Below are 12,449 nucleotides of genomic sequence, written 5' to 3' on the forward strand. Positions count from 1 at the left end.
TGTTTGTCATTTGGCATGGCCCCCAATGTACATTGAGTGTATTTCTGACTTTCATTTCCGAGAATGATTTGAACTTGAAGTTTACTTACAAGACACACAAAACAGAAATTGAGTTTTTGGATGTGATGGTGAAAGTGGAGGGGGAAACCATACATAGTAACCTCTTCAAAAAGGACACTGCAGGCAGAAGTATTTCACATGCCTGCAGTAACCATCCACCTACACTCAAGTGGAGCATTCCTTATGGTGAAATGCACCTGGCTAAACGTAACTGTATTACAGCTACATGGTGAAGAGATTCAGATCTAGAGGCTATACAACAAATGTGATCAAGGGAGTATGTGAGAATGTAGCAACCATTACCAGAAATAGCCTGTTAATGACTAAAAAGAAAAACAAAGGCCAGGGCAAAATCAGACTAATTACCAAATACAACAGTGAATCTAATAATGTCAGGCATATTTTGGGGAAGCACTGGCATTTGGTGAAATCAGTCCAGGTGATTGGGAGGATTGTGAACCCTGACTCACTGATTACATATAGAAAAAGCAGTTCCTTGAAGGATATCTTGGTCCATAGTCATTTCACTCTTGGACAAGAAGGTAAAGGGCATTGACTTAGACAGCAAAATGTTTTTTTAAGTATGGTAGCTGTAAAGCATGCATCCACAGTAAAAAAAAAAAGAAAGACTACATACTCCCAACAGGAAAAACATGCAATATCAAAAAATTCATTCATTGCAACATTGAATTTGTTGTTTATGTTTTGGTACATCCTTGTGGCTTGTACTATGTGGGAAGCACGATATTCACAGTAAAGAAAATGATCCTTTAACATTTTCATGCTATCAAAGATCACGACCTAAGCTGTCCTATTGCAATACATTGGCATAGGTTTCATGAATCCAGTAATGAGAAACTTTAATTGTTTGGAATTGACAGAGTGATACTATCTGCAAGAGGCGGAGACAGACTCTAAGGGAACTGGAATCGAAAGACATAACTTTGCTTGGGAGTAAACATCCAGGAGACATCAACCTCGATGAGGAGATGCACGTGCGTATTGGTTAAACTGACTTGGAGGAATAGTATTTATGCTGTTATGGACCATTACTCTTCATCGAAAACAAGTTTCTGTACCCTTTTTTCTATCTTTCTCCCTCACCCCCCCTCTCTTGTGACTCCATGCGGAATATGTATATTTTGTCCTTTTATCATTGAAACAGTGATTATATAATTGGGTGATATCCTTTTGGACATGGTTTTTAAGGGATTTATCTTTTGTAGGTTGTATGCTTCCATATTGCCTGATGATGTTGGCCATATCTCAATAGATATTAAGATGTTTGTCTTGCTGCTAATGTTATGATGGATAGAATTTTGTGCACCTATATTTGTCCCCTTGGGCCACTAGGCATAATGAAGTTATATTTTGAAAATTGTGATCGATTTTAAGAAATATATATTTGTTTAGTGTTTGACATATCTAAATTGCACCTACTGCGATTTATATTATGAGCATTTTTTGAACCTGAATTTGGGTTGCGAATCTATTGCTGATTGATTTCAAGTATGAGGGCAATTGAGGTAGTTATGTTTTCTAAGTATTTTGTTTATTTCTATCACACACATGTTGTGTTTTTTTTTTTTTAATGCACTTGGGACTTGTTCCATACAATAAGCGGCTTCGAGGAAGACTGGGTGGTCGATATGAGTGAGCCACCTGTAAATAAACTTTGCTGATAAAGATCATCCAGGAGTGCAGACTCTTTTTCCTATACGCAGGTACCAAATATGCCAGGGGAGCGCTTTTTATATATTTGATATATATATTTCCAATATAGCACTGACGAACGAAAGTATGCAGTCAGTTGTCACTGTTGTGCCCCCCTAAGATAACAGTGCCACACATCTCTATCACCACCTTAAATTGAATTATTTGCAACACTGTCTTTTAAGCCTGATGTCTACCTTAGAAGATGTGCTTCAGTTTAGCCATGTATTTGTTTGTAAACGACAACATCCTGCCACCACAATGATCTTTACAGCACATCTTTGCCACTATATTTGATGTTTCATATATTATTGTGATTGATGTCAAACTTACTTGCAAATGTGAGTTATTTGTTAATAACACTCACACTAACATGCCAAACAATACATCTCCTCTGTTAGTTGTTATCTTTTTCATCATTTAATATCTCATAGACTTCCATGTTGAAGAGTAGCAGCTCCTTTAGCTTTGCAGGTATGACTGCTGTGTACTTTCACCCTCACCAAGCTATGCGCCAAACTATTCTGCTTCTTTTTCTATCAAGTATGTCTACTTTGACATCACTATGTATGCAGCTACCAGATGCTGAAAGTCAGTGGAGTTGCAGCACCAATTCGTATTAAAACGTATCAATGAATATAAACATGTACTGTTCCTGTTCTGCAAATTCTTTCAGAACCATATGTTGTTTACCCCCAAAGGACTTCCACTATATGACTATTGGTGGAAGTGAGGTTGCTACACTTTTGTCCTGATGATGATCCCTATTTGATTTGTTAGACGGGTAGAAACATTGATTTAACTTGTTGACAGCAAATCTCTTACAATGTCATCAAACTGAACTCGAATGTAGGGCCAGGTGTACAAAACCCTTTTGCATCTCCTAATGGTCCAAATCGGTATTTCAGGCCATTAAGAAACACAAAACTGCCTTTTCTGATGTACAAAAGCCTTCAGGAAATCTCAAATTGTGATTTCTATCATGTAGAAATTCCAATTTTCGATCCCCTGAATAGGAAATCACAAATAGGGATTACCTATTTGCGATTCCTATTGTGATGTACAAAGCATTTCCTATTTGCCTTTTGGGCATTTTGGAATTGCAATTACCATCGACTTGAAGTTGATGGTAACTATGTGCAATTAAAAAAGAAAAAAAAAATGCGTTTTTTAAATTACAATAGAGTACACACATGTCTCTTGGGCATATGTGTGCTCTAAATGTGCACCACTATTTTTGGGGTGCACCAAGGAGGGTTTTTGCCCTAGCCATCCTTGGTTTTGCATTTCCAAAATAAATCGCTATTTGGGAATGCAAAACCAGCCCATTGGCACAAATGCAAAGGAATTCTTTATTTGTGATAACATAATGGCGATTCCTGGTTTGTAGAAATTGCTTTTAGGAAAGCAGTATCTCTGTAAATAACATTTTGCATTTCCTAAATAGTGATTTCTCTGCAGTCGCTATTTAGGAAATGCAAAATTGCATTTTAACGCATCTGGTTCTTCAAGACTTTTGTATTAAACTATCTGAACACATTGAGAACAATGGTACAGGAATGGTGTTCTTTTTTATAAGAAACACTAGTCCACTTTTGCACTGTTGTCGCCTATCACTTTCACTGTGTACTTTTCAGAGCATCTATTGCAGTGTGTTTTGCATTTCAGTAATATTCTTGCAGTAATGAAAAATTAGTTTGGATATATTGAATTATTTTGACATCTAAGTACTGGTGTAGTAAGCTTCTCCCAAGGAACCATTGTTTCCAGAGGTGTGAATCCCCCGGTTCCCAGGGATACTGAGTTGCCCCATAATTACTTTTGTCCATTATTTTACTAGCATTAGCCCTCATTTCATAACATATCCTGTCCCTGTTATCTAGTTGTACTTTGCACCATTTACTCTATTTTTCAGGCGTTCCATCTTTAGAGCTCTCTTTTAGTCTTGCATCAATTTCGCTAGGTAGTACAGCAATCCCAGTTTGTGATATCACTGTGAGTTGAATTTAGCATGTGTTCAATTACCACTTTCTTCTGAACATTTGTGCAAGGATTGTGATTTCGTAGAGGCCTCATTGGGGCACCTCATCAGATTATTATTCCATCTCTTTTGTTCGAAGGCTTAGATGGGTTTTAACCTCCAGTTAGTCCTGATTCAGAATCCAAGTCAGTTTTTACTGTTTTTTGTGTGACGATTCCTTGGGTGATGGTTCTTGAGCAATTACGGTTACTTTGCCTGTAATCTCAAGGTGTCAGGTGCAGTGCACTGTACTGTAAGCACATACCTGAGCAGGCTGCAAATTCAACAGACGGAAAAGAAGGATTTTTGAACAAGTCAACAGGCTATGATGCCTACAGTCCTAGACACTAAAATGATCCCCATTCGCTAGGTTTGAGCTTACAAAAACTCTAAATTTAAAAGAAAATTGAGTCACTGAAAATTAATGCACAAAAGTTTATTTCAAAATTTGGAAATTTACAAAGTGTAAATTTATGCCAGCAATTTTCACATATTTCCAAACTCCTATGCAAATCATCAGAATCCTCTACACCTTGCAAACACGTGCGGATTTTCCATATAGTTGGATTAACACTATTATAATTCATAACGCAAATGTAGATTGGCACAATGTTTTAGACACAATTTAGCAAGGGCAAACATTTTGTTCTTGGAATACTATTTTTGCTTTCACCTCATTGACATATGCAGAGGACGCCTCACCTTTACCAACATGGCACTAACTTCAGTGTTTCACACAAATTGACTTGTGTATTTTTCTGTGGTGTATTGGAATAGGTTTATCAATATCTCCCTATGTTTGTGGGTCTTCACAAGATTTTGCATGGCCACACTCCGGATTTTCTCTTTCAGTCCTGTAACCCTAAACTTACTACTGTGAAAAATCTTTTGCATTGGGGGAATTTCCACTGATGTGAGTGTGCATGTGGACGTCTGAATCACGAATGGCTTTTGGTTTGCACGTACATTTTTAAATAAAGTTTGCAAGCATTTGTGAATGTAGCCCTTAATGACTGACCCTTCCATTCCCATCTTCGCATGTAATACCTGATCCACGACATTAACAAAGGCACATTCAGGAGAAGTTTAAGAGGTGTACGCGTCCACACCTGGATATGAGGCATGGCTGAAAAATGTATCGTATTTCCCAATTGACACCACAGTGACGTAGAAAACATAGATGTGCAATTAAAAATGCAAAGAGAATTTTTGCTTCATTTGAATAGGTGGTTGCAGGTGGTGGGCACTGGTACGTTTCTTTCTGGGTTCTTGAACATAGTTTTCATCGTCAGACTTTGACACAGAGCAAGAGATAAAAAGACAGAAAATGGAGAAAGAAGCAGGAAGAGAAAGATAGGAAACAGTGACAAACAGAAAAAGGAAGGATGAAAAAGAACTTGTAAAGGTGCTAGGAAGAGATAGAAAATGTTGCCTCGTGGAGGAAAGGGATGCAAGGAGGCTTTTCAAAAAACTTTGCAGTGCCTGGGATGAACAGGATGCAGGGCCCGTTGCACATTTCTTCCATTTTGCCAGATGCAATAAGCATCTGGTTTTAAGTATTTAAAAAAACACACATATTCACCAGGAAAAGGGAAAACATGACAGCTATGTCCTTTAACACCACCTAGTAGTATTGTCCTTCATGTTACATCATTGTTTATAAGATGGCAGGCTTGATTTAAATAAAACAAATTAAATAAATTGTGTTGCAAGACCTCATGGTTTCGGTCACAATACCCACTCTGCCCTCCACTTACCATTGTGACGGTCCCTGGGCATAAGGTGGAATCAAGACTGGGGATCCTTGGTATTCCACAACAAGAGTATTCGCCGTCGCCAGTAGCAGGTTCCTAGGTATGACTTACGCCCTCTACATGTGTATATTATTTGTTTACAATGTAATCCATGTACAGGCCCAAGAATATGTTAGGACAAGGAGACACGTGGTGTGAGAAAATAAACCCACCTTCTTTGTCCCCAGTGAGCCAGAGCTGTGTTTCTAGTTTATTTCAAAGTACTCATGGTTGCTATTAACAACGGCGTCCTGAAAAGAACAGCGGTTACATTTTCAAGGAGTGCACACCTTTATTTGCTCATGTTAGTGCAACTCCTTTATTTAATATTGAAATTACAATTAAACTCAATAGTTTGGGATTAATAGCAAATACCTGTCAACAAATTAGAAACTGTACCGGGCTTGGTTAGCAGGTTCTTAAACAACAGCCTGGAAACCAATCTGTTCACCTCTGATACAGGAAACGCATATCAACCTACCAGCAAGAAGTGTCAGAATAAAATGGTATAATGATGAAATACACCAGGTAAAAAGGCATTGCTTGTTAGATTTTTCAAGTGACCTCGCAGCTCGCCGCTGACAACTGAGTACCAACCTCAGCAGTGACACCTCAGCCTTCTAATCGGCGAATTGACAACCATTATGTGACCGTTTTCAGAGAAGGTAAAACTGATTTATAAAGTGCTCTTTAAAGACAATTTGTGTTATTAGCCATATAAAGTTAATCACAGGGTTTAAATGTAATTTCTAAGATAATTTCCCTTTTCAACTGAGAAATTACAAATATGTCCTTCATACTGGTGTACTTCTGAATGCTACTAAGGCCATGTGTGAGAGACTGGAGACGAGGAGACTCTACAAGAAGCATGGGAACATCCCAAGTCAAAGAGGAAGATCCTCCTGGAGTCATTCTGAATGTCAACACCAGGACAGTGCGCGCTCTACGGGCATTTAGAATGCAAAAACCCAACACTTGCAAGATAAAGTAATTTATGCATTGTGATGATATGTTATTGTTTAACCTTTTGCATTGCAGAATTCCATCCAAAAGATTCATTTTTGAGGTGCTTATAAATACTGTACATTTACAATGTATTGCTGCAAACATTCAGAGTGTGTTAGGGTGTGGTCCCTTTCCAGGGCATTCTGGAGACTTTCCCTGCAACATACCTGGGCGTGGTTCTAGGCTGGGCCAAGACTCTATAAAAGAGAGTCAGCCCTACTTCCAGTGCTCACTATTCAGAGGTCCCGGTGTAGAGCAGCAGCTTCTTCCTGAGCTCCTGTCCCGGCGGCCTATTTGGATTTTACAGTCTTCTGCACTCATCTCTCATTGGTGATCACTGTTTCCAGGCGGTAAGACGGTGTTTGGACATTTCCCAACACCGTAATTGAGAATCTTCATATTCTTGCTTTTAATTCTTAATTGAATAACAGATTACTTGTGCGCTGCCATTTTTTGACATTTGTATAGTGGTTTGCAAATAGGGAGGACGCGCAATTTATTCCATAAAGATTTGACTTCGTTATTACATTATTGTTCATTGCGCGCTGATATTTCTTGACATTTACATGATGTTTTACGAGTTGGCAAGACGTGCAACTCATTTCATGAGCATTTAACTTTGTTGTTCATTGCGCGCTATCTTTTCTTGACATTTACATGGTGGCATTCAAATCGGCGAAACGCGCGATTCACTTCTCGTGTGTAATTCATGCTGTTCATTGTGCGCTATCATTTTCTGGCATTTACATGGTGGCATTTGAATCGGCAACACGCGCGATTCTTTCCTTGAGTGTTTTTTCATGTTGTTCATTGTGTGCTACTATTTCTTGGCATTTGTATGGTGGCATTTGAATCGACAAGGCGCGCGATTCTTTCCCTGAGTGCTTTTCATGTTGTTCATTGTGTGCTACTATTTCTTGGCATTTGTATGGTGGCATTTGAATCGGCAAGACGCGCAATTCTTTCCTCGTGTATAAGTAATGTAAGTTACTGTGCGCTACCATTCTAAGACATTTTCTTGGTAGCATTTCAAGTTGACACGTCGCGTGATTTATTCCTTGAATCTACGTTGTGTGATTTCATAGTGCACAAACCTTTATGGTGTTTAATACTCATATAAAAATCTGCAATGTGCGCCATTTACTTCCAAAATGTTTTTTCTAAGATGAACACAACAATACCAGAATTTTAGATGTAATGCTGTGTGTTCCTGATATGTATTCATAAAAGGAGATTCATATGGTTGTTTAGAAATTGCTCAGAGTGTTTCCTGATTCTCATGCTAAAGAAAGTACTTGAATCTGAAAGTCCTATTTAACTTTTCCTGTTTCCTCCTCAGGTATTCGGTCATCTAAAGCCTAGTCAGTTTTAGGATTATTCCAGGGTTGTTCATGTTTTTTCGGAAAAGACGAAGCTTAGAGTTGTAGCATGGTACTGATTTCATGAGATGTAATTTTGATGTTGTGTTTTAACCTTTTGCTTCCTACAGGTCTCCTTCCCAGCTGTTCCCGTCCTAATCCCCTTTTACCCACTTGGACTCTCTTAGACTCTGTGATAAATCTAATCAGAGTATTGGAGCTGTCTTGTGGTGGAAGTGTTGGGAACGTGCACGGACCCCGAGGATCTGGTGACTCTGACAGAATAGTGAGCCCACGAATTATTATCCTCCTGGTTTGTGTGTGTTCTCAGCATGGCCACACTGGACGAGCTAGTCAAGGCTATCACCCAGCTCCAGTCAGAAGTGGTATCATCAAAGGATTTGACAAATAGTCTAGCTGAGAGGGTGAGTCAGTTAGAATAAGGTTGAGAAGAAAGAAAAAGTCCCACAGGTGTGTCTTGGCCAGGTACTTCTTCTCAGACTTCTGGAGGTAGTCCGACTAACATTTCCCTCAATGTTCCTTCAGCCATTCCTTTAGCTCCCCCAGAACGCTTCTCAGGTGATCCCTTGAAAGCGCAATCGTTTCTGGTTCAAGTGTAACTTCACTTCACCTGCAGACCACATACTTTCCCCAATGCCCAGTCTAAAGTAGCTTTCTTGTTGTCATATCTGTCTGGAGATGCAGCTTCTTGGGCTATTCCTCTTGTGCGTAAAAATAGTCCCCTGTTGTACAACTGGAAAAAATGTGTTCGTGAATTTGAGAGAGTTTCCGATCGTAGAACTGTAACACAGTCAGCAGATCGTGAATTATTAGACTTATGCCAAGGGAATCAGGACTTAGGGGGTGATTCTAACTTTGGCGGGTGGCGGAGGTGGAAATTGGAACCATCAGGAGACCTTTGACCAAAGACGAAAAGGACCTAAGCAGAAAAAATGGGCAATGTCTCTATTGTGGGCGGAAAGGTCATTTCGCCAAAGATTGTCCAATCAAAACAAAGAGCAAGCGAGGCCCAGTTCAGAAAGTTGCAACCAGTGCATCAGTCGAGTTGGAAAATCTAAAGCACCCAAGTTGCAGAGAAGGGTTGCTCTTGGGTGTCACCGTGGATCCTTCACAATCCAAACATCTAAAATTGGGAATAAGAGTTTAGGTCAACAAAAAGACCTATTTCAAGAAGGCTCTAGTCGACTCTGGGGCTTCCGGAAACTTTGTTGACGCCCAATTGGTTCGTGCATGGGGGATCTCATGTATTGAAAAGAAGACTCCAGAAACCATCCAGGCAGTTGATGGAAAACTCTTGACTGGAGGTCCGATAACTCTTCAGACTGTCCCCTTGACAATAATTTGTGAAGGTAAAAATCAAAGAAAGAAACATAAAGAGGAACTCATCCTTGACGTGATCCATGCTCCCCAGTATGGGATCATCCTTGGCTTGCCATGGTTAACTCATCACAATCCTGAGATTTTATTGGGCTGAACGAAAAATCATGTTCTCATCAGTGCTATGTAAAGAACATTGTCTCCAAAGGACTCAAGAATCGGAAGTTCGCCATTCTTACGTAGCTACCGCCGCAGAGAAAGAAGTTCAGTTGCCCAAACAGTATTCGTCTTATGAAGATGTATTTGATGAGAAGGAAGCAGAGAACTTACCTCCTCATAGATCTTAAGACTGTCAAATTGATCTAGTCCCAAGGGGGATACTTCCCAACTGTCGTGTGTATGCCCTGTCAGAATTTGAAAATCAACATTTACGAAAATACTTGGATAAATTCTTAGAGAATGGTTTCATCCGCCCCTCTAAGTCTCCCACAGCTTCTCCTTTGTTTTTTGTTCCAAAAGCGAACGGAGAGCTTCAAACTTGTATCGACTATAGGGGCTTGAATAAAATCACCATCAAGAACAAATATCCTTTGCCTCTAATTCCGGTCTTACTGGAACAAGTAAAGAAAGCAAAAATCTACACGAAGCTTGATCTTCGAGGTGCTTACCATTTGGTCAGAATGAGAGAGGGTGACGAATGGAAAACGGCATTCAAAACAAGATATGGCCTTTTTTAATACACCGTCATGCCTTTTGGTCTGTTAAATGCTCCAGCAGCATTTCAATTTTTCTTAAATGACGTTCTTAGAGAGTACCTCGATATCTTTGCCATAGTTTACATTGATGACATTTTGATCTACTCAGACAATGAGAATGAACATGTTCAACATGTCAAGAAAATGTTGACAGCCCTTCGTAAACACCATTTATATTGCAAGCTAACCAAGTGTGAGTTTCATGTTACCACAGTTGAGTTTTTAGGGGTTATCCTTACCCCTCAAGGTATGGTGATGGCAGAAAGGAAAGTAAAAGCCGTATCTGAATGGCCCATCCCAAAGACTGTTCGTGATGTACAATGTTTCCTGGGCTTTGCAAATTTTTACCGGAGGTTCATCAACCATTTCTCCCAGACAGTAACTCCAATTACTAAGTTATTAAGAAAGAAAAAAAAATGTGTATGGTCCCCAGAAGCAGACCAAGCCTTTTCAACTTTGAAAGAAGCTTTCTCCACTGCCCCAGTCTTGACTCATCCAGATGCGGATCGACCTTTCATAGTGGAAGCTGATGCTTCAGATGTGGCGATAGGAGCAGTCTTGTCACAATGAAACAAAGACACTGGTCAGCTTCATCCTGTAGCTTACATGTCTCGGAAGTTGAACGAAGCCGAACAGAACTATGTCATTGCTGAAAAAGAGCTTCTGGCGATTTGTGACGCCCTTAAAGAATGGAGACATCATTTGTTGGGAGCTAAATATACTGTCACAGTATATACTGATCATCGCAATCTTCAATTCATGAGTTCTGCCAGACTTTTGACTCCTCGGCAATTACGCTGGATGCTGTTTTTTGCCGAGTTTGATTTTGTGGTAACCTTCCGGCCTGATAAAGATAATCGCAAAGCTGACGCCTTGTCCCGCCAAGAGTCTACCACATTGCCTGCAGTTCAAACCTCCAGAGCTATCATTGCTCCGGACAAGGTCCTATGTATCATAAAAACAGAAGATTTCTTTGAAGACATCCGCAATTCATTCACTGTTGAAAAATGGCAGGTGTGGGCCCAAGCAGATCCAAAAAGATCAATCAAGCAAGGATTACCCTTTTACGATGCTCATTTGTTCGTGCCCACTACCAAACTTCGCAAGATAGTGTTTCATTGGTTGCATGTTATACCTACAGCAGGTCACCCTGGTACTCCTAAAACTCTTGAATTAATCCAACGCTATTTTTGGTGGCCTACCTTAACAAAGGATGTAAAAACAATGGTAAACAACTGCGAAGTCTGTGCTCGCACTAAAACAAGTCATTCAAAACCGAAAGGGTTGTTACACCCACTCCCAACCCCAAGTCGTCCGTGGGAACACATCTCTTTAGACTTTATTACAGGTCTGCCAGTGGTTCAACAGCATTCAGTAATTCTGGTGGTAGTAGATAGTCTCACGAAATATGGACATTTCATTGCCTGTAAGAAATTACCCACCTCTAGTGAACTGGCAACTGTCTTACTGAATAGAGTGGTTCGTTATCATGGACTGCCAAAAGTGATCCTCTCCGATCGGGGATCGCAATTTGCCTCCAACTTCTGGAAGACATGGTGTAAAACACTCCAAGTGACATCTACCCTATCTACTAGCCACCACCCTCAAACAGATAGTCAAACAGAGAGACTAAATCAGACTTTGAAGCAATACCTACGTGCTTACAATGAAAAAGCACTTAATTCATGGACATCAATGCTCTGGTTAGCTGAGTTAGCCTACAACAACTCCTTCCACACTTCTACTGGCGTTACACCCTTCTTTGGTTTGTTTGGCTATCATCCTGACACCTTGCCCATCACAATTCCTCAAGAAAGCTCTCTCACTCCAGCTGTGTCAGAAATCATTCAACATTTGCATCAAACTCAGAAATCGATTCAACAACATTTAGAAAAAGCCAAACAAAAATACAAAAAGCATTATGACAAGAAACATTGTGAGGGACCGCAGTATCAACCTGGTGACAAAGTGTGGCTTTCCACAAAACATATAGACTTCAAGACGAAGCACATGTTCAACCCCAAATTTATAGGTCCTTACACTGTTCTTCAGCAAATCAATCCTGTGACCTATAAACTACAATTGCCAAATTCATTACGGATTCATCCAGTGTTCCATACTTCCCTCTTAAGAAAGGCAGTCCAAAAGGTCTGCCCTCATCCAGCTCCTGTTCTAGTACAGGGGGAAGAAGAATATGAAGTCAAGAAAGTGTTGGACTCTAAACTGAGAGGGCGTAACCTATGGTACTTAATCTCATGGAAAGGTTATGGCCCTGAAAGTAATTCATGGGTTTCCGCATCTGATGTTCATGCTCCAGTACTTGTGAGATGCTTTCATCGTCTCAATCCAGATAAACCAGGCCCTAGAGCGCACCTGGGAGAGGGGAGTACTGTCAACACCAGGACAG

Source organism: Pleurodeles waltl, chromosome 7, assembly GCF_031143425.1.
Source record: "Pleurodeles waltl isolate 20211129_DDA chromosome 7, aPleWal1.hap1.20221129, whole genome shotgun sequence".
Classification (NCBI taxonomy): Eukaryota; Metazoa; Chordata; class Amphibia; order Caudata; family Salamandridae; genus Pleurodeles; species Pleurodeles waltl.